The 27,538-nt window shown below is 45.1% G+C and overlaps 1 pseudogene; it reads right to left on the bottom strand.

Moving 5' to 3' along the window:
* Nucleotides 1-350: 350 nt before the first annotated feature.
* LOC139233081 (torsin-1A-like) overlaps nucleotides 351-27,538 on the bottom strand; it is a 37,002-nt pseudogene continuing 9,814 nt past the window's right edge.

Raw genomic sequence — 27,538 nt, 5'->3', positions numbered from 1 at the left:
TTAGTGAGAAACGATATTGGCTCAGAGGATCAAGAGGTTGAATCAGTTTCGGTGGAGATAAGGAATAATAAAGGGAAAAAGTTGCTGGTGGTCGTAGTCTATAGGCCCCCTAACAGTAGCTACATAGTTGGACAGAGTATAAATCAAGAAATAATGGAGGCTTTAAAAAAGGAACGGCAATAATCATGGGTGATTTTAACCTTCATATTGATTGGACAAAGCAAATTGGCCAGGGTAGCCTTGAGGAGGAGTCCATAGAGTGTATCCGGGATAGTTTCCTTGAACAGTATGTTGTGGAACCAACCAGGGAGCAGGCTATCTTAGATCTAGTACTGTGTAATGAGGCAGGATTAATAAACGATCTCGTAGTAAAAGATTCTCTAGGAATGAGTCACCATAATATAGTTGGATTTCAAATTCAGTTGGAGGGAGAGAAAGTTGGTTCTCAAACCAGTGTCCTAAGAATAAGAGTTTCTACAGGTACATAAAAAGGAAAAGAGTGGCTAAAGTAAATGTTGGTCCCCTGGAGGATGAGACTGGGGAATTAATAATGGAGAACAGGGAGATGGCAGAGACGTTGAACAAATATTTTGTATCGATCTTCATGGTAGAAGACACTAAAAACATCCCAATAGTGGATAATGAAGGGGCTATAGGTAGGGAGGAACTTAATACAATCACTATCACTAATGAAGTAGTACTAGGTAAAATAATGGGACTAATGGCAGACAAGTCCACTGGATCTGATGCCTTACATCCTAGGGTCTTAAGAAAAGTGGCTGCAGAGATAGTGGATGCATTGGTTGTAATCTACTAAAATTCCCTGGATTCTGGGGCAGTCCCAGCAGATTGGAAAACCGCAAATGTAACGCTCCTATTTAAAAAAGGAGGCAGACAAAAAGCAGGAAACTATAGACCAGTTAGCCTAACATCTGTCATTGGGAAAATGCTGGAGTCCATTATTAAGGAAGCAGTAGCGGGACATTTGGTAAAGCATGATTCAATCAAGCAGAGTCAGCATGGTTTTATGAATGGGAAATCATGTTTGACAAATTTGCTAGAGTTCTTGAGGATGTAACGAACAGTGTGGATACGGGGGAACCAATGGATGTGGTCTATTTGGATTTCCAGAAGGCATTCGATAAGGTGCCACATAAAAGATTACTGCACAAGATAAAAGTTCACGGGGTTGGGATTAATATATTAGCATGGATAGAGGATTGGACAACTAACAGAAAACAGAGAGTTGAGATAAATGGGTCATTTTCCAGTTGGCAAATAGTGATGAGTGGGGTGCTGCAGGGATCGGTGCTGGGTCCTCAACTATTTACAATCTATATTAATGACTTGGATGAAGGGACCAAGTGTATTGTAGCCACGTTTGCTGATGATACAAAGATGGCTGGGAAAGCAAATTGTGAGGAGGACACAAAAAATCTGCAACAGGCTAAGTGAGTGGGCAAAAATTTGGCAGATGGGAGTATAATGTGGGAAAATGTGAGGTTATTCTCTTTGGCAGCAAAATAGAAAAGCAAATTATCTTTAAATGGAGTAAAATTGCAAAGTGCTGCAGTACAGAGAGACCTGGGGGTCCTTGTGCATGAAGCACAAAAAGTTAGTATGCAGGTACAGCAAGTAATCAGGAAGGCAAATGGAATATTGGCCTTTATTGCAAGGGGGATAGAGTATAAAAGCAGAGAAGTCCTGCTACAACTGTACAGGATATTGGTGAGGCCACACCTGGAGTACTGTATAGTTTTGGTCTCCGTATTTAAGGAAGGATATACTTACATTGGAGGCTGTTCAGAGAAGGTTCACTAGGTTGATTCCGGAGATGAGGGGGTTGACTTATGAGGATAGGTTGAGTAGGTTGGGCTATATTCATTGGAGTTCAGAAGAATGAGAGGTGATCTTATCGAAACATATAAGATAACGAGGGGGCTTGACAAGATGGATGCAGAGAGGGTAACTCCACTCATAGGGGAAACTAAAACTAGGGGACCATGGGCTAGAACCTCCACTTTTTTTGCATGCTTAACGCACACTTAACGCCCATTTTACCACTGAAATGACGTATAACGCCCACATAGCGCGCATTTTGGCACAAAATGGAAACTGACAGGCATTTTTAGGAAACTTATCGCCGAGCGTTACTTTCCCCGTGTGCTTAACGCCGGGAAAAAATATTACCACCCGTCCACTTTTTTTGGACGGAATCATCAGAAAGGGCGAAATCAACACCCATAATATCGCCAGCGATACTTTCCGCACGGAATTAACGATGAGATTCAATAATACCGCTCGCCCATTTTTTTTGTCGTAAAGAGCACATTTGGCGAAACTATCGCCCAGGAGATCATTCACAATCGCTTTCATCACCTTGCACAAATATCGGCCACATATTGCTCGCCCAAAGAAACGCCCATAAAAAGTGGAACTGTTCTGAACTAACGCCAGCGGTGTGGCTGCCATTTTTTAAAATTGCAGGTCGCTTCATTCACAAGGCGGCTTCAACTTCGGGGGAGTTTACATTGACTCTGGAATTCTTCTCAGGTGAAGTGAACATCTCAACAGACATATTTTCAGACTCTGGACTATTAGGGGTTTACTTGAGGTGTATTTTAGTGAGGAAATCATTGCTTCTGATCAATCGCTGTTAGACTTTCAATGCAATAGGGCCAGCCATTTCTCAACCTGCATCGATTAATACGTAGATGCTGCAGAGTGCAGATGTCTCAATGTGTGATGCACATCATTATGTCCCCAGTTTAAGACAAGAATGAGGAGGAGGGCCAGACCATACGCACCTCGTACAAGGAAAAGAGGTCTTATCTCGATGTCTCCAACCACACCTGCCTTCAGAGACTGTGCTTCCACAAGGTGGTGATCAATGAAATATGTGAGCTCATCAGGCCACATATGCAGCCTGCCATCAGGACATCAGTGTCGGTCGAGGTCAAGGTCACCGCGGCACTGTCTTTCTATGTGTCCGGTTCCTATCGGGCCTCCTCGGTCGAGATTTGCCCTCTGTCTCACCATGCAACCCATCGCTGCATTAGACAGGTCACCGAGGCCCTGTATGCGAGAAGGGTGGACTTTATCAGCTTCCCCATGACCACAGAGGCTCAGACTGACAGGGCTGGAGCATTCTACCGCATTGCTATGTTCCCCAGCATGCAGGGAGCTATACAGTGCACTCACATCACCATGCGGCCACCTTCTCAGGACCCGGAGCGTTTTTATAACACAAAAGGATTTCACTCCCTGAAGGTCCAACTAGTTGTTGACCACAACCAGATCATACTGGCAGTGAATGCCAACTGACCGGGCACCTTCAATGAGCCTCACATCCTGACATCTTTAAGAGTCAGCCACAAGGACAATGCTGATGCTTGGTGATAACCAATATGGCCTAGCCACCTGGCTGATGACCCCCCCTACGTGACACCCACACCGAGGCCGAGAAGCGACATAACCGGAGCCACAGAGACACATGCAATGTGGTCCAGAAAACAATAACTGTGCTTAAGCAGCACTTCAGATATCTTGACCACTCAGGAGGGGAGCTACAGTAAAACCCTGAGCAAGTAGGTAGATTCGTGGTCGTGTGCTCGATGCTGCACAGCCTGGCTATCAGGAGGGGCCAAGAATTGCCAGAAGGCACTGATGCTCCACCTCAGGAGAGAGAGGAAGAGGACGACAGGGGCTGGACGCTGACCTAGGGCCAAACAATCAGGCTGGCTATGCAACCATGCCCACGACCCCCTCCAGACTGCATGGAAGGGCCCATGGTGGCTACATAGCTGCAAGACTCTTACATGAGGAGCTGATATCTGAACGATTTGCCTGAAAGAGCGTTGATGTGAGTGACAACGCTGACATTCTGCTGTGTATGTGCAGTTCAGACATCAATGGTGCCCATCATCTTGGTGCCAGTTAAAGTTTACATTGATTGAAGTTAAGTTGTATTCAACCCTTTCATGTTAAGGAATCATGTAATGGGCCAGCTATCTGAGACAATGCGCAACAAGGTTATGTTCAATAAAAAAAATTTATACCAACATTGGTCTGAAATCATAAGTATCACAAGCAATAACACCCAAACCCCGCCCTCACGCCACTTTTTCCACCATTGACATCAATCAAATGTTCAACATGTCCAGCAACACAGAATACAAAGGCAAAGCAGGAGCGTGGTCCCTGGCCCCCATACATTGCAATAAATTGCATACACCCAGATGGAGATATAACACAGCCATCACCTGTGGACATGCACCTCACTTTCCTTTCCCCCCTCCCCTTCTTCTCCCCACGTCTACCTCTTCCCCTCCTTGCTCCACGGCGCCTGGCCGAGGAGCTCCTCAGGCGGTGCCTCATTGGGGGGGATGAAGGCAGATGCGATGGTTTCACGGGTACAGGAGCAGGGGGTGCCGAGGGGGCAAAATTCTCTGCTGCAGAAGCAGAATCTTGGTCCTTGCTCTCATCTGTCGTTCGCAGTGTTGGTGCAGAAACTAGGGGTGGAGTGCCGTGCTCTGGGACCTCTGAGAATCGCATCCAGGGCCTTCGCCATCTGCGGAATGTACTCAGTCATGGTGGCCAGCTGTCGGGATATGCCCCCCCCCCCCAATGCTTCGATGAGCTGGTCACCAAAGTCTACAGTCCTCCTGGACAACTGTACCATCTCTCCACTCTCATGTGGCGCTCGTGGAACAGACCTGCCATGTCCACGAGGCCTCTGCGGGGTCAGCACCATCCTGAGGACAAATAGGGTACCCTGTGGCAAGGTGATTGGGGCTAGTACCTCCAGAGTGGAGGCGGGAATGACTGGAGGATCACTAGATGGCCTTGGGGTGGATTGGCTTCTGGAGCGTGGCGATGCAGGTTCCTCGAAGTCCGCGCTCTCATCCGTGGAGAACCGACCCAGCGGATTGACGGGCAAGAATCGGAGCTCCTCAGCACCAGATGTAGGATCGCCCGGAGAGTCAGGTCCCGCGCCCCCACCTTTTGGCCTCTGTGGTCTTGCCTGGGGCCGCGCTGCTGGCTCAGCTGCAAAACACAAATGAGTTTATTAGAGAAGGGGGTGCTAAGGTCACAAGGTGAGTCCAGCGCTACACACAGCATATGCATGACAAAAGCACCACCGCTCTCAAAATCATCACAGACATCACATTTCATGACCATCAACACATTTGCACTGCAATGATTTTCATTGGCTCAGCATTATTTCTATGACAATTTTAGAAATCATCTATCATATATGATTGTTCGGATATGAGTGGGTGTGGCATCTATTGACTTTACATTACACAATGGTGTAAGCTTTACTCATGTGGCATCACTTCAAGGTCTGCAGATGCATCCGTGGCTGTCCGGGTGTGCGTCCCCACGAGTGCGAGCACCCGCTCCTCTATCTCAGTGATATCGCTGGGGACTGGTGGCCCGACACCTGTTCGCCTCTGCACGGACCTCATCGTTGATAGCTTCTTCTGTAAAAAGTGACAGGACGACATGGCATGTGTAGAAGAACAAATTAATCAGACGGAAATTAATCCAGTAAAGTTAAAACCATAAGCGAGGTTCACAGTAAAGACAGAAAAGACATGTGTTGCTGAACTCGACACTCTGAGAACAGAATGCTGTGGTACCTCTGCACTCATTAATCGGTTTGCTGTTATCAAGGAATAGAACAAAGAGCAAAGCAAATAGAGACAGAATGAATTCTCCTTAGAAAGGGTCATAGCTGAGGTCAAAGAACTCTCAAGAAGATAGTATCTGGTATTTGCCCAGTATAAACAGTCATAGTAGTAAAACCAAGACAAATGTAGACAGTAATTGTAGAAAAAACAGACTGCAGGGGGCTAGCTAAGAATCACATAGCGTAGTATGAGATAACGGGAGACAGAGACTGATTGAGGACACTCTAGCTGTGTTGTTAAACCTATTCAAGAATGAAACGATCACACAAAACAAATGGGTTTGGAGGAGTTCACAGAAATTATGTAGCGCGTGACTAATCAGATGAGGGGCCACAGAATGAAATTGCTGGAATTGTATGTACCAATTAAATCATTGTAATCGTATGTACCAATGTAATCATAGTAGGTAGACGAAGACTCGTGACACATTAAGGGAAACAACAAATGGAAAGCCTCCACGTGGAACTTCATGATTTTTTATGTATTTTGACTGTATAAAAACAGTAACCCGACAATTGTTCAGAGAGAACGGCTGGTTTGGGTCACCAAGTTACTGAACTCGTGTAGAAGCTGTCTCTCCCTTGATCAAGTACTTTATAATAAACAATTCCTTTCTCCAAAACAGACTTGTGTTGAATATCTTTGTAATACTCCACAACAATTGGCACTGCGGTATGTCAGGTAGCCTGGGGGAGGGGGGGAAAAGAGACAAAAACAATGCACCCGGAAGGAAGGGGTGCAGATAAGGTGCACACCACATTTCACTGAATTCTCAGGAGTACCTGAGCAAGGTCATGATGAGCAGAAGTTATACCCGCCCTCCAAATGCACAAATGGGACCAGTGGTGAGTGGTGCTGGGAAGTTGTTCCCCGAGGTAGACCCACCACCACTGCCCCACCAACTACCACAGCCCCTGTTACTGTGGATATCTGAACGGAATATATGGAATTAAGGACAGTAAAGTAAAAGGGATATATGAAAATGTATAAGCCATGGAAGAATAGCTGGGAGAATGTCAGATTGCAAATAGTGCAACATCAGCATAGCTAACAGTCTGTCTCAAGGTTTCAAGTCACTAATCCTGCCAATAATATCTAATTGTAACATGAAATTGCAAGGTCTCAGCTAATAGTTACACCACTAGATTGGAACATTTAGAGGCAATGCTTGAGCTTTCAAGAAAAACATCTCATATAGATTGACTAATGAGTGGCTGAGTTAGACTGTCAATCCATTTGTATTTTGTTATCTGATTTCAAAACTGTATAACTGTTAACGCTTTACGATGTAACTTCACCTATCCGTAGGGAGTGTGTACGCTCTATCCAGAGAGTATATCTTCTGTCTGATAGGTCTTACTGGCCGGTAATAAAAACTGCTTTGTTCAAAGCACAAGAGGTATTCGACTCAGTAATTTTACTGAACCAGATTGAGGTAAAAGAATCCAGGAATTTACATTACGACTGCCCCCCCACCAGAGCCCCTGGTATGCCCAGATATGACCGGGGGGGGGGGGGGCTCCGGCGGGTTGGTGATGAAACGAACGAAAGACAGAGTCCATTTCAGGGTGCCACAGCGGGTGATCACAGTATTTTTAAACCTGACGGATATAACTATCTCCCGTTTCTGTGGGCCCAAAATGATCAAACTATATAAGAATCTGACACTGCGAGCGCTGGAAGGGCCATGAAATTCGTGGTGACCCGAAAGACAAGAAGAAAGAGGGGCATATTGGAAATGGCAGGTGCGGGCTATGCGGCCGAGGTTGCGACAATCAACACTATAGACCTGCAGGCCATCGAAGTGCAAGTGAGTACTTTAGCCCGTACTCTGAAAGGGCTGTAAGGAAGAGGAGATGATAACAAGCTGCAGGCCTAACTAGGGAATGGGGCCGAATGGGAGATACTGCAGGTAGCCCACACCTTGAGATATCATGCAAAGACCATTAACCTATTGAACGACTGAACCGCTAAGGCAAGTGCGGCTGCTGTATGTGCTGGCCTCAATGGAACATAATTTAGAACAGTTACAGAACGGGGAAGTCCTGGACTGGATAACTAACGATGTTTTTAAAACTTGGACGCTGGATAAAAATCCTAGTCAAGCCTGTCAGGTTCGGAAGAATATCCATGCATGGGCCCCAGAGAATAAATGCGTCACTGGCCACCAGAACATAATAGGGCCCATAGTAAGCATTCCCCAGTATAACCTTACTAACGGACAAGGTCTATATAAGGTTACAAACATAGGGAAAGTAAGGAACCAAACACGAGTAAGATCCCACAAGCTGCATCAGTATGTTATTAAACATGGGAATAAGACCAGGAATGTGTCCATAACAGATTGTTATAAGAATAACCAGGTTGTGTTATGCTGAGAGTCGTTTCAGGAGGGCAAGGATGACTGTGGATACGGCCAAGCAAAGGGATGTGTCCTAAGAATCACACCATGGGCGTTGGACTATAAGACCACAGCGGCATCACAAGGAAACAGGCGATGGTGCGTCAGCATTACGGCCGCTAACATGACTGTGGGAGGGGTATTAACATGCCCCATCGGATGCCCTAACTTCTGTCTGAAGCCCAGACACGAAATCAACATAGAAGGGTATACAATATACCACGAGCTGGAGAAAGAAACCATCAACGGTACAGCGGTAGACACGGTATAAGCAGGGTATAAAGGTTTTGAACCTCAAGGAGAACCGATCCCTAAGTTGAGTGAAGAGCAGACAGCATTGGAAAAGAGTGGGTTTGAACAACGAAGGAATTGCGTCGTTTTGAAAGAACAAATCAAAGAACTACAAAATGACACTGACAAAAACCTGGCTGAACCGCTGTGGTAGGTTCGGTTTTACAATCTTGGACTAAATATGAACATACACCCTTGGATTAGAATTATATCCCATGTGTTGGTCATAGTGCAGCTATGGTAGTGGTACTGATACACCTGGTAGAATGTGCAGAAGAGATGCAGAATGAAAACCTTGGCTAAGGTCATTAATAAGGAAGAGGAAGCCTTTGCTAGGTCCACAGAAGGGGGAGCAATCACAAAGACGGCACGAGTATCTGATATGAGTCGTGAGTGTCCCAATCCTATTGCCTGATCAATGAAATCGGGGCGGGGGACTGAAACACAAGTGTTAAATACGCAAATGAGTTTTAAAAAGTGAAAAAAATACAGCTTCTGCAAACTGCTATTGTGTGATGCAAACTCCCCCCACTACAGTTTGACAAGCAGAGTTAATTGCTCACTGTACTAGTTTTTTTTAAAGATGTTGGTCTCACACCTTTAGAGCTTCCAGCAGTTCGATCTGCTTTAGAAAGAAAGACTTGTATTTCTATAGCACCTATCACAACCACCGGACGCCCCAAAGCACATTACAGCCAATGAAATATTTTTGGAGTGTAGTCACTGTTGCAATGTAGGAGACCTGGCAGCCAATTTGCACACAGCATGCTCCCACAAACAGCAATGTGGTAATGACTAGATAACCTGTTTTCTGTTATGTTGATTGAGGGATAAATATTGGCCAGGACACCGGGGATAACTCCCCCTGCTTTTCTTTGAGATAGTGCCGTGGGATCTTTTACGTCCACCTGAGGGCACAGACGGGGCCTCGGTTTAACGTCTCATCCGAAAGACGGCACCTCCGACAGTGCAGCACTCCGCTGGAGTATCAGCCTAGATTTATGTGCTCAGGTCCCTGGATTGGGATTTGAACCCACAACCTTCTGACACAGAGACGAGCAGAAAGGCTAGCTAAAGCAGAATGCCCGTTGGCGTATGTAGCTGATGTGTTGCTAGCTACAAAAACAAAGGAGGAATATCTCCTGTTGTTCCGTGCCTTCTGTTGGTCAGCCCTACGCTCTGGAGTTCCCTGCCTACACCTCTCCGCCTCTTTCCTCCTTTAAGACGCTCCTTAAAACCTACCTCTTTGACAAAGCTTTTGGTCACCTGCCCTAATTTCACCTTATGTGACTCAGTGCCAAATCTTTGTCTTGTAATACTCCTGTGAAGCGCCTTGGGATGTTTTGCTATGTTAAAGGCGCTATATAAATACAAGTTGTTGTTGTGTGAGCTGCTAGAATTGTTAAAGCGGCAGGGTTGGGGCTGGGATGCTAACTGGGAAGGTCCGTATGAAATCGAGGATAAATTGGGAGAGACCTATCTGATATTGGCCATTCAACAACAGGGAAAGAAATCCAATGCACAAAACCCTTTCCAGAATAGTTTATAACATGCAGCAAATAAACACACCGCACCCAGAACTGTGTTGCAGTTTTTTTTTAATGAAAACTTGTCAACATTTTCACAAATGTGGGTAAACAAGCAATAGTGCGAAAACAATTAAAAACCAGTGTGGCTCATTGCTGAGGTGGAAATATATATATGTTTACTTACAAAACCAAAACCGTCACAAAAAACAAGCTCCTCCGTTATTAGTTCGACAAGCTTGCACTTTTGGTCGCCCAGTGTCTGAGCGTCAAGCGCTCCCATTGTCTGAATGGCCATGAGAAATCTGCAGGCATGACCTTTCCTCGGGAAATGAGGATTCTTCGGGTCTGTGTGTGTTTATTTCAGTGTCAACATTTGATTTCCTTGTCAAAAGCACTTTTGGGGGACGAAGTTGATCCACAAATAATATACACAAGAAAACTTGAGACAAAATGTATTTAAATATACGGTGATTATTCGAGAAGATTCAGTAACACATCTCCCAGACTTAGTCTGAGCAAAATCTCTAGTGCAAAATTGTTAGACGTTTGTGTGCTGCGGAGCCGAGCCCACTGGGAGCTAGACTAAGATTGTCGAAACTCATTTCACATTTGATATTTATCAGAGAAAAGGCAATGGGCAAGGTGAGCACAATGAGCATGAGTGCAAGAAAGATGGTGTGAGAGAGAGAGACGGCGAGAGAGAGTCAGCGAGATAAAGAGAACGAGAGAGAGAGACGGCGAGAGAGAGACAGCGCGAGAAAGAGACACACACAGAAAAGAAAGATGTGGGTACCAAGAGAGAATTTATCCCATTGATCGAGGCTAAATCCAGAGCCAGGATTCAGAACTGAAAGGTGAGCACACTGCCCCAGTGCAGAGCGTAATCTGCCACATAAAGAAATTCTACTAAAAGACTTCAGGTTGTCGTGGTGCACATTGGTACCAACGACATCGGTAAAAAAAGGGATGAGGTCCTACGAGACGAATTTAAGGAGCTAGGAGCTAAATTAAAAAGTAGGACCTCAAAAGTAGTAATCTCGGGATTGCTACCAGTGCCACGTGCTAGTCAGAGTAGGAATCACAGGATAGCGCAGATGAATACGTGGCTTGAGCAGTGGTGCAGCAGGGAGGGATTCAAATTCCTGGGGCATTGGAACCGGTTCTGGGGAGGTGGGACCAGTACAAACCAGACGGTCTGCACCTGGGCAGGACCGGAACCAATGTCCTAGGGGGAGTGTTTGCTAGTGCTGTTGGGGAGGAGTTAAACTAATATAGCAGGGGGATGGGAACCAATGCAGGGAGACAGAGGGAAACAAAATGGAGATAGAAGCAAAAGACAGAAAGGAGATGAGTAAAAGTGGAGGGCAGAGAAACCCAAGGCAAAAAACAAAAACGGCCAATGTACAGCAAAATTCTAAAGGGTCAAAGTGTAATAAAAAGGCAAGCCTGAAAGCTCGGTGCCTCAATGCGAGGAGTATTCGGAACCCAGGGGAGGGCTCTGAGCTAGTTAGAGTGGGTAAGAGCGCAGATGAACAGGACCCCAAGAAAAAATGCAAAAGGCAGGAGGCAACAGAGCAGAGTAGCACTGGGGTAAGTGTAAACCACAAGGTGATAGGAAAGGACAATATGTATGAATATAAAGGGGCTGCAGGAGGGGTCAAAACTAAAAATCATGGTTTAAAAACTAGTATTAAAACACTCTACCTAAACGCACGCAGCATTCGAAATAAAGTAAATGAGTTGACGGCACAGATCATTACAAATGGGTATGATTTGGTGGCCATTAGAGAAACGTGGTTGCAGGGTGGCCAAGACTGGGAATTAAACATACAGGGGTATCTGACAATTCGGAAGGATAGACAAGAAGGGAAAGGAGGTGGAGTAGCTCTGTTAATAAAAGATGATATCAAGGCAGTTGTGAGAGACGATATTGGCTCGAATGAACAAAATGTTGAATCATTGTGGGTGGAGATTAGAGATAGTAAGGAGAAAAAGTCACTGGTGGGCGTAGTTTATAGGCCCCCAAATAATAACTCAACGGTGGGGCGGACAATAACCAAGGGAATAATAGAGGCATGTGAAAAAGGAATGGCAGTAATCATGGGGGATTTTAACCTACATATCGATTGGTCACATCAAATCGCACGGGGTAGCCTGGAGGAGGAATTCATAGAATGCATACGGGATTGTGTCTTAGAACACTATCTTACAGAACCTACAAGGGAGCAAGCTATCTTAGATCTGGTCCTGTGTAATGAGACAGGAATAATAAACGATCTCCTAGTACAAGATCCTCTCGGAGTGAGTGATCACAGTATGGTTGAATTTGTAATACAGATTGAGGGTGAGGAAGTAGTGTCTCAAACGAGCGTACTATGCTTAAACAAAGGGGACTACAGTGGGATGAGGGCAGAGTTAGCTAAAGTAGACTGGGAACACAGACTAAACGGTGGCACAATTGAGGAACAGTGAAGGACTTTTAAGGAGTTCTTTCATAGTGGTCACCAAAAATATATTCCAGTGAAAAAGAAGGGCGGTAAGAGAAGGGATAACCAGCCATGGATAACCAGGGAAATAAAGGAGAGTATCAAATTAAAAACCAATGCGTATAAGGTGGCCAAGGTTAGTGGGAAACTAGAAGATTGGGAAAATTTTAAACGACAGCAAAGAATGACTAAGAAAGCAATAAAGAAAGGAAAGATAGATTACGATAGTAAACTTGCGCAAAACATAAAAACAGATAGTAAAAGCTTTTACTGATATATAAAACGGAAGAGAGTGACTAAAGTAAATGTTGGTCCTTTAGAAGATGAGAAGGGGGGTTTAGTAATGGGAAATGTGGAAATGGCTGAGACCTTAAACAATTATTTTGCTTCGGTCTTCACAGTGGAAGACACAAAAACCATGCCAAAAATTGCTGGTCACGGGAATGTGGGAAGGGAGGACCTTGAGACAATCACTATCACTAGGGAGGTAGTGCTGGACAGGCTAATGGGACTCAAGGTAGACAAGTCCCCTCGACCTGATGAAATGCACCCCAGGGTATTAAAAGAGATGGCGGAAGTTATAACAGATGCATTCGTTATAATCTACCAAAATTCTCTGGACTCTGGGGAGGTACCAGCGGATTGGAAAGCAGCTAATGTAACGCCTCTGTTTAAAAAAGGGGGCAGACAAAAGGCAGGTAACTATAGGCTGGTTAGTTTAACATCTGTAGTGGGGAAAATGCTTGAAACTATCATTAAGGAAGAAATAGCGGGATATCTAGATAGGAATAGTGCAGTCAAGCAGACGCAACATGGATTCATGAAGGGGAAATCATGTTTAACTAATTTACTGGAATTCTTTGAGGATATAACGAGCATGGTGGATAGAGGTGTACCGATGGATGTGGTGTATTTAGATTTCCAAAAGGCATTCGATAAGGTGCGACACAAAAGGTTACTTCAGAAGATAAAGGTACGCGGAGTCAGAGGAAATGTATTAGCATGGATAGAGAATTGGCTGGCTAACAGAAAGCAGAGAGTCGGGATAAATGGGTCCTTTTCAGGTTGGAAATCGGTGGTTAGTGGTGTGCCACAGGGATCGGTGCTGGGACCACAACTGTTTACAATATACATAGATGACCTGGAAGAGGGGACAGAGTGTAGTGTAACAAAATTTGCAGATGACACAAAGATTAGTGGGAAAGCAGGTTGTGTAGAGGACTCAGAGAGGCTGCAAAGAGATTTAAATAGGTTAAGCGAATGGGCTAAGGTTTGGCAGATGGAATACAATGTCGGAAAATGTGAGGTCATCCACCTTGGAAAAAAAACAGTAAAAGGTAATAGTATTTGAATGAGGGAAATTACAACATGCTGCGGTGCAGAGGGACCTGGGGGTCCTTGTGCATGAATCCCAAAAAGTTAGTTTGCAGGTGCAGCAGGTAATCAGGAAGGCGAATGGAATGTTGGCCTTCATTGCGAGAGGGATAGAGTACAAAAGCAGGGCGATCCTTCTGCAACTGTATAGGGTATTGGTGAGGCCGCACCTGGAGTACTGCGTGCAGTTTTGGTCACCTTACTGAAGGAAGGATATACTAGCCTTGGAGGGGGTACAGAGACGATTCACTAGACTAATTGCGGAGATGAGGGGGTTACCTTATGATGATAGATTGAGTAGACTGGGTCTTTACTCGTTGGAGTTCAGAAGGATGAGGGGTGATCTTATAGAAACATTTAAAATAATGAAAGGGATAGACAAGATAGAGGCAGAGAGGTTGTTTCCATTGGTCAGGGAAACTAGAACTAGGGGGCACAGCCTCAAAATATGGGGGAGCCAATTTAAAACCGAGTTGAGAAGGAATTTCTTCTCCCAGAGGGTTGTGAATCTGTGGAATTCTCTGCCCAAGGAAGCAGTTGAGGCTAGCTCATTGAATGTATTCAAGTCACAGATAGATAGATTTTTAACAATAAGGGAATTAAGGGTTACGGGGGGCGGGCGGGTAAGTGGAGCTGTGTCCACGGCCAGATCAGCCATGATCTTGTTGAATGGCGGAGCAGGCTCGAGGGGCTAGATGGCCTACTCCTGTTCCTAATTCTTTTGTTCTTATTTTCTTATCCACTTCTCCAGCCACATATTGGCAGCCATAGATCGAAAATATCCTCTTGTCCTTTGGAAAGTACCTTGTTTCTTCTGTCACTTTGATTGCCACTTGCTCAATATCTTTAAAATGTCTCGATTACATCTCAGCTTTTGCACACAACACAACATGTCTGTGCTCCAATGGGAGAAAAGGAATAAAATAGTCTATTCGGTTCATGTCGATGAGGCTAGAGTGCCAGAATCCACCTGCGAAATAAAATAAGAAAAAATGCATCTCAGTCACATTCATGTAATTCTTTGACTGCAGGCTGCTCCGCTGATTTAATATAGAGGTTTTCGGCTCATACAATAGAATGCTGAAATAAATTGCGATATCGCAGCAGCAATTTTTAAAAACTTGCATTTATATAGCACCTTTTACAAACCCACGATGCCCCAAAACGCTTTACAGCCAATGTATTACTATTTTGAAGTGTAGTCACTGTTGTAATGTTGTACAGGGTTTGGTGAGACCATGCCTGGAGTACTGTGCACAGTTTTGATCTCCTTATCTGTGGAAGGACATACTTATCTTAGAGGCAGTGCAACATAAGAACTTAAAACAATCACTATCACTATCACTTGAGAAAAAGTACTAGGCAAACTAATGGGACTAAAGGCGGACAAGTCCCCTGAACCTGATGGCTTGCATTCTAGGATCTTAAAAGAAGTGACTGCAGTGATGGTGGATGCATTGGATGTAATCTACCAAAATTCCTTGGATTCTGGAGAGGTCCCAGCAGATTGGAAAACTGCACATGTAACACCCCTATTTAAAAAGGGAGGGAGACAGAAAGCAGGAAACTATGGACCAGTTAGCCTAACATCTGTCGTTGGGAAAATGCTGGAGTCCATTATTAAGGTAGTGCTGGCAGGACATTTGGAAAATCATAATACAGTCAAGCAGAGTCAGCATGGTTTTATGAAAGGGAAATTGTTACATCCTTACTATACAGTATAAATGCACACGAGGCCCATGCTTGAGAGGTCAGTCTGTGACCTATCCTTTATTCCATCGCACTCAAGTGATGGAAGTGGGTGGAGCTTCCCCTTTTATATCTGAAGGTCCAGGTTAGGAGTGTCTCCCACAAGTTCACCACCTAGTGATCATTGTTCTCACAGTGTACAACTTAGATCAGATTATGCATGGGTTACAATGCTGGTTGAATAAATGACATCACCTCCCCCCCAAAGTCTTATTGGGATCACAGGTTGAGTCTCTCTGGTGGTTTACGCTCTCTTGTAGAGCGCCTGAGTTGGGGCTCCGGTTGTTGGGCGCTGGCCTGAGTGTCTGCTGTTTGCGGTGCCTCAGGCCTGTCCGGATTGCCCACAGTGACTGGGCTCTCCTCCCTTTGGTTCCTGTGTTCGGTCACCTGTGGAGGAGTGAACTTTATATCATGTTCTTCCTCTGCTTCTTCTATGGTGTTGCTGAACCTCCTTTTTGTTTGATCCACATGTTTGCAGCAGATTTGTCCATTGGTAAGTTTAACTACCAGAATCCTATTTCCCTCTTTGGCAACCACAGTGCCTGCAAACCATTTGGGCCCTGCAGCGTAGTTGAGGACAAAAACAGGGTCATTTACATCAATACATTGCGCCCTCGCATTCCTGTCATGGTAGTCATATTGTGACTGGCGCCTGCTCTCGACAATTTCTTTCATGGTGGGGTGTATAAGGGATAACTGGGTTTTGAGCGTCCTTTTCATTAGCAGCTCTGCGGGTAGAACCCCTGTGAGCGAGTGTGGTCGGGATCTGTAGGCCAACAGGAGGCGTGATAAGCGGCATTGTAGGGAACCCCCTTGGATTCTGAGCATCTCCTGTTTGATTATCTGCACTGCTCGTTCTGCCTGGCTGTTTGAGGCCGGCTTGAACGGTGCCGGTCTGACATGGTTAATTCCATTGCCTGCCATGAAGTCCTGGAATTCAGTGCTTGTGAAGCACGAGCCATTGTCGCTGACCAAGATGTACGGTTGACCTTGGTCAGCGAACATTGCCCGTAGACTTTCTACCCTGGCAGAGGATGTGCTTGAATTTAAAATGTCACACTCGATCCATTTGGAGTAGGTGTCTACGACAACCAAAAACATTTTTCCCATGAAAGGACCTGTATAGTCCACATGGATGCATGACCAAGGCTTGGCGGGCCATGGCCAGGGGCTACGGGGGGCTTCCCTGGGCGCATTGCCCAGCTGGGCACATGTGTTGCACCTGCGAACACAAAGTTCCAGATCTGCGTCTATCCCTGCCCACCAAACGTGTGACCTGGCAATTGCCTTCATCGTGACAATGCCCGGGTGCTCCTTGTGGAGTTCTCTGATGAACACCTTTCTACTCATCTGGGGCATGACTACGCGGTTTCCCCACAGTAGGTAATCAGCCTGAATCGAGAGCTCATCCCTGCGCCTGTGAAATGGTTTAAATTCCTCAGGGCATGCCCTGTACGTGGCTGCCCAGTTCCCATTCAGGACACATTTCTTGACTAGAGACAATAGCGGGTCTCTGTTTGTCCAGACTTTAATCTGACGGGCTGTCACGGGTGAGCCTTCGCTTCCGAAAGCTTCAACAGCCATGACCATCTCAGCACCATGCTCGGTAGCCCCCTCAGTGGTGGCTAGTGGGTGCCTGCTGAGTGCATTGGCGCAGTTTTCAGTGCCCGGTCTGTGCCGAATAGTGTAGTCATAGGCGGCTAACATGAGTGCCCACCTCTGTATGCGGGCCGATGCGTTTGCATTTATGGCCTTGTTGTCGGCCAAAAGGGACGTTAGGGGTTTGTGATCTGTCTCCAGCTCAAATTTCCTGCCAAACAGGTCCTGGTTATCATCCCATAGCACATGGTAGTGAGATGGTCTGCTTGTTCCCTGAATATGGCGTGAATCGCCGTTTAGCTTACCATTGTCTCTGGGTTCGACTACATGCCCGACTGCCCTTGTCTGCCTGGAGAACTGTGTGCTGCTTTAACAATTTTGAATCTCTGTCCCAACCATTCCTTAACACAGTACCTCTCGTCTGTTCTGCTCGTGGCCATGCTCGTGTGGTTTAAATCCCAGTTTCTCGTCGCCATTGTTACGTCCTTACTATACAGTATAAATGCATAGGAGGCCCATGCTTGAGAGAAGGTCAGTCTGTGAGCTATCCTTTATTCCATAGCACTCAAGTGATGAAGGTGGGTGGAGCTTCCCCTTTTATATCTGAAGGTCCAGGTTAGGAGTGTCTACCACAAGTTCACCACCTAGTGGTCATTGTTCTCACAGTGTACAACTTAGGTCAGATTATACATGGGTTACAATCCTGGTTGAATACATGACAGAAATCATGTTTGACAAATTTGCTGGAGTTCTTTGAGGATGTAATGAGCAGGGTGGATAAGGGGGAACCAGTAGATGCCGTGTATTTGGATTTCCAGAAGGCATTGATAAAGTGCCACATAAAAGGTTACTGCACAAGATAAAAGTTCACGGGGTTCAGGGTAATATATTAGCATGGATTAGCTAATTAACAGAAAACAGAGAGTCGGGATAAATGGGTTATTTTCAGGTTGGCAAACTGTAACTAGTGGGGTGCCACAGGGATCAGTGGTGGGGCCTCAACTATTTACAATCTACATTACTGACTTGGATAAAGGGACCAGTCAAAATGTAACTCAAGTGGAGTATTTGAAATAAACACTCGACATCAGGTATGCGTTTGAAAGTTCAAGCAGTCTTTATTTTGCACCGGTGGGGAAAGATCCTGCTCTGGGTCTAGCCAGGACACTGTTCCACTAATAGTAGTTTCCAACAGCTCTTTATACACTTAAATGTACATGCTCAACCTACTGCACGATCCTTTGGCACAATTTGATTCGTTTAAAGCCCACGTGCACAGTGACTGATTGGTCCACGTCACTCGCCTGTTTTCTGCCTAGCTCGCGTAACATCGAGATACCGCCTTCATAAGCAAGTGCATGACTCATGTGGGCACAATTTGTTATCGTTGCCTTGACCCTTGCGCTAGCCAGATGGTATCCTGTTGACGGTCCACGTCTGCCCCAGCGTTCCGCTTTTCTTCCGTCCTAGGTCCCTTGTGGTTTCTACCTCGGTTAGCTCTTGCAAAGTCAACATGTTATTCTCAATTGCCTATTAAGCGATCTAAAAGCTGATTCACTGCCCCGAGACCCCTTCTTAACCCGATAATTATAGCAGAGCTCAAAATCCCCACTTCAGTAACCAAGTTTGCTGACGATACAAAGATGGGAGGGAAAGCAAGTTGTGAGAAGGACACAAAGAATCTGCAAAGGGATATAGATAGGCTAAGTGAGTGAGCAAAAATTTGGCAGATGGAGTATAATGTGGGAAAATGTGAGATTATTCATTTTGGTAGGAAAAATAAAAAAGCAAAATGATTTAAATGCGGAGAGATTACAAAATGCTGCGGTACAGAGGGATCTGGGGGTCCTTGTACATGAAACACAAAATGTTAGCATGTAGGTACAGCAAGTAATTAGGAAGCAAATGGAATGTTGCCGTTTATTTTAAGGGGGATGGAAGATATAAGAAGGGAAGTCCAACTATAACTGTACAGTGCGTTGGTGAGACCACACCTGGAGTATTGCATACAGTTTTGGTCTCCGTATTTAGGGCCCAACTTTGGCCATTGCAATGTCTGTAAGCTTGTAAGGTTTGTAGCTCCACACTGTGGATGTGGACGTATTGTGTACTGCAAGTGCAGGGTTAATAATAAACAGAACGAGGCAGATTTCCGGAGACTTCCGAGAGAGTTGCCTGCCATGTTAGGAAGCTGTGTGTGCTGTGCTCTGTGAATATATCACAGTCATGACTTGCATCAATGTTTTTGGAGTAAGTTGTTTTTTTTGGCATAAGTTTAAAAAATGCTATTTTCCTCCCCAAATTTGCTCCAGAGTCAGTTAGGTACGATTTTTTTTAGGTCGTTTTTTTTTTCAAAAGGGGGCGTTCCCAGACACTTTTGGCCATTTATGCCACTTTGGCCAGCAAAAACTTACTCCAAATTGACTTATGGTCAGCGTATGTGAGCAGTGAAGAAAAAGCAGCACACATTCGGCAGACATTAGGGCAGGGATAAGGGAGGGAAGGGAACTGGAGAGGACCTCAACAACCAGGCACCCAACATCGCAAGGAAAAGCTCAAACAATTAAAATACTAATAAAAATGAAGTAAATCCTACCAGAGAAATGCGAGCTGCTGGCCGCGATGTCACGGAGGGGAGGGGTGGAGGGGTAGCCAGAGAGAGAGAGATGCTGGTATACAAAACACTCTTTCTCCTCCCTCCCCGCAAAAACTCTCCTCCTCCCCCCCGCAATACACTCTTTCTCTCACACCCCTCCCAATACACTCTTTCTCTCCCCCCCCAATACAATCTTTCTCTCCCCCCCCTCCCCCCCCAAAAAATCTCTCCTCCTCCCCCCGCAGCCCCCCTCCCGCCCCCAGTCAAAACTCTCAAGCACACAACCACTAAATAAAAAATAAAACCGCAGTCCTACCTTGCCCGGGAACTCAGCCGGTGCAGGAGATAGGGTGCGGCAAGATCGGGCGTCCCTTCAGCCGGGGATAGGGGCTGCGAGCATCGGGTCCTGCTCACAGCCCACAGGACGTGCTCGGAGGGCAGGAGCATGCGCGCAGGTGCCGGCAGTGCTTTCTGCGCTGGCCTGTTGCTCCGCGCCCCCCCCCCCTTCAGTCTCCACGCTACGCCACGCCACACCTCCGGGGACTCTGACGAGCGGCCAGGATGGGGCCCCTTTTTTCCGGCGCCCTTTCCAGCGGGCAAAGTCGGCGCACTTAAAAAATGGGTTGGGCAAAGTTGGGCCCTTAAGGAGGGATATACTTGCATTGGAGTCAGTTCAGAGAAGCTTCACAAGGTTGATTTCTGAGATAAAGGAGTTGTCTCTTTGAAGAAAGGTTGAGCAGGTTGGGCCTATACTCATTGGAGTTTAGAAGATTGAGAGGTGATCTTATTGAAACGTATAAGATTCTGGGGGGCCTTGACAGGGTAGATGCAGAGAGGATGTTTCCCCTCATGGGGGAAACTAGAACTCTGGGGCATAATTTCAGAATAAGGGGTCGGCCATTTAAAACAGAAATAAGAAGGAATTTCTTCTTTCAGAAGGTTCTAAATCTTTGGAATTCTCTACCCCAGAGAGCTGTGCAGGATGGATCATTAAATATATTTACGGTGACGATAGACAGGTTTTTGAACGATAAGGGAGTGAAGGGTTATGGGGAGCGGGCAGGCAAGTGGAGTTGAGGCCAAGATCAGATTAACCATGATCGTATTGAATGGCGGAGCAGGCTCGAGGGGCGAAATGGCCTACTCCTGCTCCTATTTCTTAAGTTCTTATAAGAACATAAAAATTAGGAGCAGGAGTAGACCATACGGCCCCTCAAGCCTGCCCCACCATTCAATAAGATCTGATGGCTGATCTTCGACCTCAACCACACTTTCCCGCATGATCCCTGCATCCCTTGATTCCCCAAGAGTCCAAAAATCAATCTATCTCAACACTGAATATACTCAATGAGTCAGCATCCACAGCCCTCTGGGGCAGAGAATTTCAAAGATTCACAACCTTCTGCAGGAAGAAATTCCTCCTCATCTCAGTCTTAAAGAAGTCATGGCTGACTTCTTCTCCTGAGAATATGCCCCCTAGTTCTAGACTCTCCTGATAGGGGAAACAACCTCTTAGCATCGATCATAGAAACATAGAAACATAGAAAATAGGTGCAGGAGTAGGCCATTCGGCCCTTCTAGCCTGCACCGCCATTCAATGAGTTCATGGCTGAACATTCAACTTCAGTACCCCATTCCTGCTTTCTCGCCATACCCCTTGATCCCCCTAGTAGTAAGGACCTCATCTAACTCCTTTTTGAATATATTTAGTGAATTGGCCTCAACAACTTTCTGTGGTAGAGAATTCCACAGGTTCACCACTCTCTGGGTGAAGAAGTTCCTCCGCATCTCGGTCCTAAATGGCTTACCCCTTATCCTTAGACTGTGACCTCTGGTTCTGGACTTCCCCAACATTGGGAACATTCTTCCTGCATCTAACCTGTCTAACCCCGTCAGAATTTTATATGTTTCTATGAGGTCCCCTCTCATTCTTCTGAACTCCAGTGAATACAAGCCCAGTTGATCCAGTCTTTCTTGATAGGTCAGTCCCACCATCCCGGGAATCAGTCTGGTGAACCTTCGCTGCACTCCCTCAATAGCAAGAATGTCCTTCCTCAGGTTAGGAGACCAAAACTGTACACAATACTCCAGGTGTGGCCTCACCAATGCCCTGTACAACTGTAGCAACACCTCCCTGCCCCTGTACTCAAATCCCCTTGCTATGAAGGCCAACATGCCATTTGCTTTCTTAACCATCCTGTCAAACTCCTTCAGAAAAATGGGACTCGCATTTATATAGCACCTTTGACGACCACCAGATGTCCCAAAGTGCTTTACAGCCAATGAAGTACTTTTGAAGTGTAGTCACTGTCATAATGTATGAAATGCAATAGCCAATTTGCAGACAGCAAGCTCCCACAATCAGCAATGTCATAATGACCAGATAAAATGTCTTTGTGACGTTGATTGGAGGAAAAATATTAGCTCGAACACTGGGGATAACTCCCCTGCTCTTCCTCGAAACAGTACCATGAAATCGCTTGAAAATAAAAATCTTGCAGGTGTGGTATCTCGAGAAATAGCATTACAGAAAGCTGCACAACATGGCTTCATTGCGAGAGGGATGGAGTACAAAAGCAGGGAGGTCCTTCTGCAATTGTACAGGGTATTGGTGAGGCCGCACCTGGAGTACTGCGTGCAGTTTTGGTCACCTTACTTAAGGAAGGATATACTGGCTTTGGAGGGGGTACAGAGACGATTCACTAGGCTGATTCCGGAGATGAGTGGGTTACCTTATGATGATAGATTGAGTAGACTGGGTCTTTACTCATTGGAGTTCAGAAGGATGAGGGGTGATCTTATAGAAACATTTAAAATAATGAAAGGGATAGACAAGATAGAGGCAGAGAGCTTGTTTCCACTGGTCAGGGAGACTAGAACTAGGGGGCACAGCCTCAAAATACGGGGGAGCCAATTTAAAACCGAGTTGAGAAGGAATTTCTTCTCCCAGAGGGTTGTGAATCTGTGGAATTCTCTGCCTAAGGAAGCAGTTTTGGCTAGCTCATTGAATGTATTCATGTCACAGATAGATAGATTTTTAACCAATAAGGGAATTAAGGGTTATGGGGAGCGGACGGGGAAGTGGAGCTGAGTCCACGGCCAGATCAGCCATGATTTTGTTGAATGGCGGAGCAGGCTCGAGGGGCTAGATGGCCTACTCCTGTTCCTAATTCTTATGTTCTTATGTAAGAATTAATGCAGCTCATGGCTTTATTGTTATTACAACTGTTGTCCACTAGATGGCTCTAAAACACTTATCCCTCCTTATTGAAAAAGTTAATCATAACAAATAATCATTGTACATGACTTGCATAGTATACACAACTCTTGGTATACATTTCTCAAATGGAACCCATTTTATGTTTCCAAATTTTACTATAGAATTCTGTAACACAAACAAAAAGATATGAACTTATTTTTCATATTTACAAATTAAACTTAACCACCGATTTTCTATTTCAAAGAGGATACCTTCTTTCTTGAACAGAATTTTCACTCATTCTAGGCTGAGCCCGAGGAGATTTTTTTCTCCAAGGGCTGACCTTGATCTACATTTGGATTTTCTACACTTGCAGACTGTTTGTCTGCCTGACTCAGACTCAGACTTTCTCTTGGACTTGTTTTTGATACATCTGGTGTAGGATTTGCTACTGGTACTCCACTTGTAACAAGACTATTTGACATCAGAATAAATTGAATCATCCCAACTTTCAACTCCTTCCATATCTGTAGGTAAGTTATGATCAATGTGAATAAACCTAACCGTTCCATGATCAAACATCTTGACCAAACATGTGCGAGGGCCACATATTTTCACTACTCTTCCTGGTAACCACTTTAATCATTTTATGATGTTGGTTCTTCACTTGAACCTTCTGGTTCAATTTCACACTTCTCTCTTTAACATGACTCTCTTTCTGCTTTGATTGTGCCAATTTTGGCGTTAACAACAAGAATCTGGTTCGTGGCTGAGAAACAACTCTGCTGGCTTTCTACCTGTAGTGACAGGAGGAGTATTCCAATAGATAATCAGAAAATTTGGACAGTTTGTGGTCCAATGACAACTGACATTTCTTTGGATTTGGATCCAACATTTGTTTGATGAGGGCATATTTTACAATTTATACTGTGCGATCTTTTGCACCATTTGAAGCAGGGTAGTACGGAGGCTATACGAAGAAAACAATCTTCACAAATTGTCTAGTGTTTTACTTGTTATTAACCGCATCGGAAACACCTCTACCCACTTCGAATGACTATCAATCACTATGAACAATTGCTGTCCTTCTAGCAAATCTACATGTAACCTTTGCCACACCCTGGGAAGCCATTTCCATGGCTGTAATGGTAGTGATGGTGGTTTCTTGCTCACCGATTGACATGTTGTACGCTGATTGACGATGTACAGTATCGCTTTATCTAAACCTGGCCACCATAAATAATTGCGTGCAAAACTCTTGGTAAAGCACATTCCCAGCTACTGGTCATGAAAATCTCCTAACAATTTAGACATGAACCTATTTGGGATAACCACTCACGCTCTCCACATGATACAGTCTTTATCCACTGACAATTCATTCCTACGAACAAAGTATAGATGAATATCTGACTCGGATACCTGGTTTGGCCATCCATTTGCTATGTAATCATACACCTTTGATATAACTGGGTCATGGTTCTGGTCGCCGTATTATGATAGGAAGGATGTGATTGCACTTGAGAGGGTGCAGAGGAGATTTACTAGGATGCTGCCTAGAATGGAGAATCTTAGTTGTGAGGACAGATTGGATAGGCTGGGTTTGTTCTCATTGGAACAGAGGAGATTGAGAGACCTCATTGAGGTGTACAAAATATTGAGGAGCCTGGATATAGTGGATAGCAAGGGCCTATTTCCATTGGTGGATGGGTCTATTACGAGGGACATAGTTTTAAGGTGGTTGGTGCAAGGTTTAGAGGGGATTTGAGGGGGCGGGCTTCTTTATTCAGAGGGTTGTGGGAATCTGGAATTCGCTGCCTGGAAGAGTGGCGGATGCAGAAACCCTCACCACATTTAAGAGATGGTTGGATGGGCACTTAAAGTGCAGTAACCTGCAGGGTTACGGACCCAGAGCTGGTAATTGGGATTAGACTGGATAACCTCTTGTTGGCCGGCGCAGATATGATGGTAAGCACTGCAGGGAATAGAATACGGCCAGGGTGATCTCCTGGACTAGTTTCGATCGCTTGGATGGGTCGGAGAGGAATTTTCCCAGATTTCTTTCCCCAAATTGGCCTGGGTTTTTAATCTGTTTTTTGCCTCTCCCAGGAGATCACATGGCTCCGGTTGGGGTGGACTGTAGGATGTTTAAGTGCAAGGGGTGACGCAGTTGTGTGGGGCGGACTGGTTGGGCTGGGTGCTCTTTACCTTTCCGCCATTGTTCATAGGTTTATATGTAACCTTCAGGGCTGCTGACCGAAGGCCGTGCGGCTCTTTGTCGGCCGTCACGGACACGATGGGCCGAAATGGCCTCCTTCTGCGCTGTAAATTTCTATGTTTGGTTTCTTACCAATCTCTGCAGCTGTGACTAGCAGCTCATCAATGTATGAGAAATAGAATGCTTCTTCCCTATTGGGTGTAACTTGTGATGGGGATGGCAATCTGGACATAATATCAGCATTACTGTGATCAGCTGATCATCTGTGCTCAATGTCACACGTATATACTGACAAAATCAAAGCCCATCACTGCATTTGGGTTGCAGCTAAGATTGGAGCTGGAGGATTGCTGTCAGGGGCTTATGGTCAATAACTTTGGTAAACTTATGGCCAAACAAGTATTTGTGAAGCTTCTTGATTTCAAAAATCAATGATAAAACTTCCCTTTCAATCTGCGCATAATTCCACTCACTGACACAGAGAGTGCGTGAAGCAAAAGCAATTGATCTCTCCTCTCCATTATCTAGTGATCACTGCCCCAACTCCTTACGGAGAGGTGTCACATGTTAACTTGATCTCCTTTGATATGTCAAAGTATGGTACTCTCTACTAGCTCGCGTTTACACTCTTTGAATGCTGTGTTGCATTCTTTTGACTAATTCCAACGGGCCAAGTTTCTCAACAGCTCATTCAGTGGATGTAACACTGCAGCCAAATTTGGAAGGAACTTTCGGAATAATTCAAAAGACCCAAAAATGATCGAAATTCAGAGACATTCTCGGAAGTGGGTGAATTTCTCATTGCATCCAGATTTTCCTTGGTTGGAAGTAAACGATCTTTGTCTACTCTGTACCTTAAGTACTCCACTGAGTTTTCAAACATCTCATACTTGTGAGCAGTCACTCGTACTCTGTGCTTCTCTAGCCATTTGAGCACTTCATTCAACACCTTATCATGGATTTGCCTATTTTGGGCTGAAATGAGTATGTCATCAAAATAACACACAACCTGTTCAATCCCTTACGAAATTTGGTTCATCACCCCCTGGAATATGTTCTGGGTGGAAGAGACTCCAAATGGTATTCTTTGAACTGATATGGGCCCAGGTGAGTATTTATAGTCAAGCACGAATTGGACTCTTCATCTAACTCAACTTATAGGTAGGCGTTTGTTAGATTTAAATTTGAAAAGACTTGGCCACCTGTCAGCATTGTGAACAAATCTTCCACATTTGTCAATGTATTGAGTAGATTACACTCTCAAACCTAATTTACGGTTATCTTATAGGCACCACAACCGTACCATACTATCGTACTGTACCACAGTGTCAGCTGTGGCTCAGTGGGTAGCTCTCTTGCCTCTGAGTCACAAGGTTATGGGTTCAAGTCTCACTCCAGGGACTTGAGCACATAAATCTAAGCTGACACTCCAGTGCAGTGATCAGGGAGTGCTGCACTGTCCGAGGTGCCGACTTTCGGATGAGACGTTAAACCGAGGTCCTGTCTGCTCTCTCAGATGGACCTAAAAAAGATCCTATGGCACTATTTCAAAAAAGAGCACGTGAGTTATCACCCGGTGTCCTGGCCAATATTTATCCCTGAACAAACAAATGATCTGGTCATTATCACAGTGCTCTTTGTGGAAGCTTGCCGTGTGCAAACTGGCTGCCGCATTTCCCTACATTACAACAGTGACTACACTACAAAAGTACTTAATTGGCTGTGAAGCACTTTGAGACGTCCGGTGGTCATGAAAGCACTATATAAATACAAGTTTTACTTTTATTCATCTGACTTAGGTACAACAACAATGGGTGTAGCCCAATTACTCAGATCTACCTTAGAGATAATGTTCTCAATTTCTGGCTTGTTGAGTTCTTGCTCAACTTTCTCCTTGAGTGCATATGGTACGGGACATGGCTTGCAGTAAACTGGTCTTGCATCCTTCTGCACTCTGACACTCTTGCCTTGAAATCTTGGATCGGAATGCCTGTTTCGCGGAACACCTTCGGATACTGCTTGATGACATCATCTTTCGATGCAAATTTCGCTTCCACACGAAAAATCTCATTCCAATCCAGCTTCAGTGAACCCAACCAATTTCTTCCTATCAAGGCAGGCTTGTCTCCTGCCACTACAATGAAACGCAAGCTCTGATACTGATCCTTGTATGGTGACACTTGCTACTGCAGGGATTTGCTCTCCTCAGTAGCCTATCAGCTCTGTCTTGGATTTCTCTAGTCGATAATCACGCAACTTTTCGTAATATAGCGATTCCAGTACAATGCTCATGGATGCACCAGTGTCCAATTCCATGGGTATTCTGCTTTCTGCGACGACTACTTGGATGATGAAACTTCGCGAATCGCTATTAGATAACTTCGTGCTCCTGATGATGTAAAT

Source organism: Pristiophorus japonicus, chromosome 20 (assembly GCF_044704955.1).
Source record: "Pristiophorus japonicus isolate sPriJap1 chromosome 20, sPriJap1.hap1, whole genome shotgun sequence".
NCBI classification, from domain to species: Eukaryota; Metazoa; Chordata; class Chondrichthyes; family Pristiophoridae; genus Pristiophorus; species Pristiophorus japonicus.
Note: the sequence above shows the minus strand (reverse complement) of the source record. Positions and strands in the feature narration are given on the sequence as shown.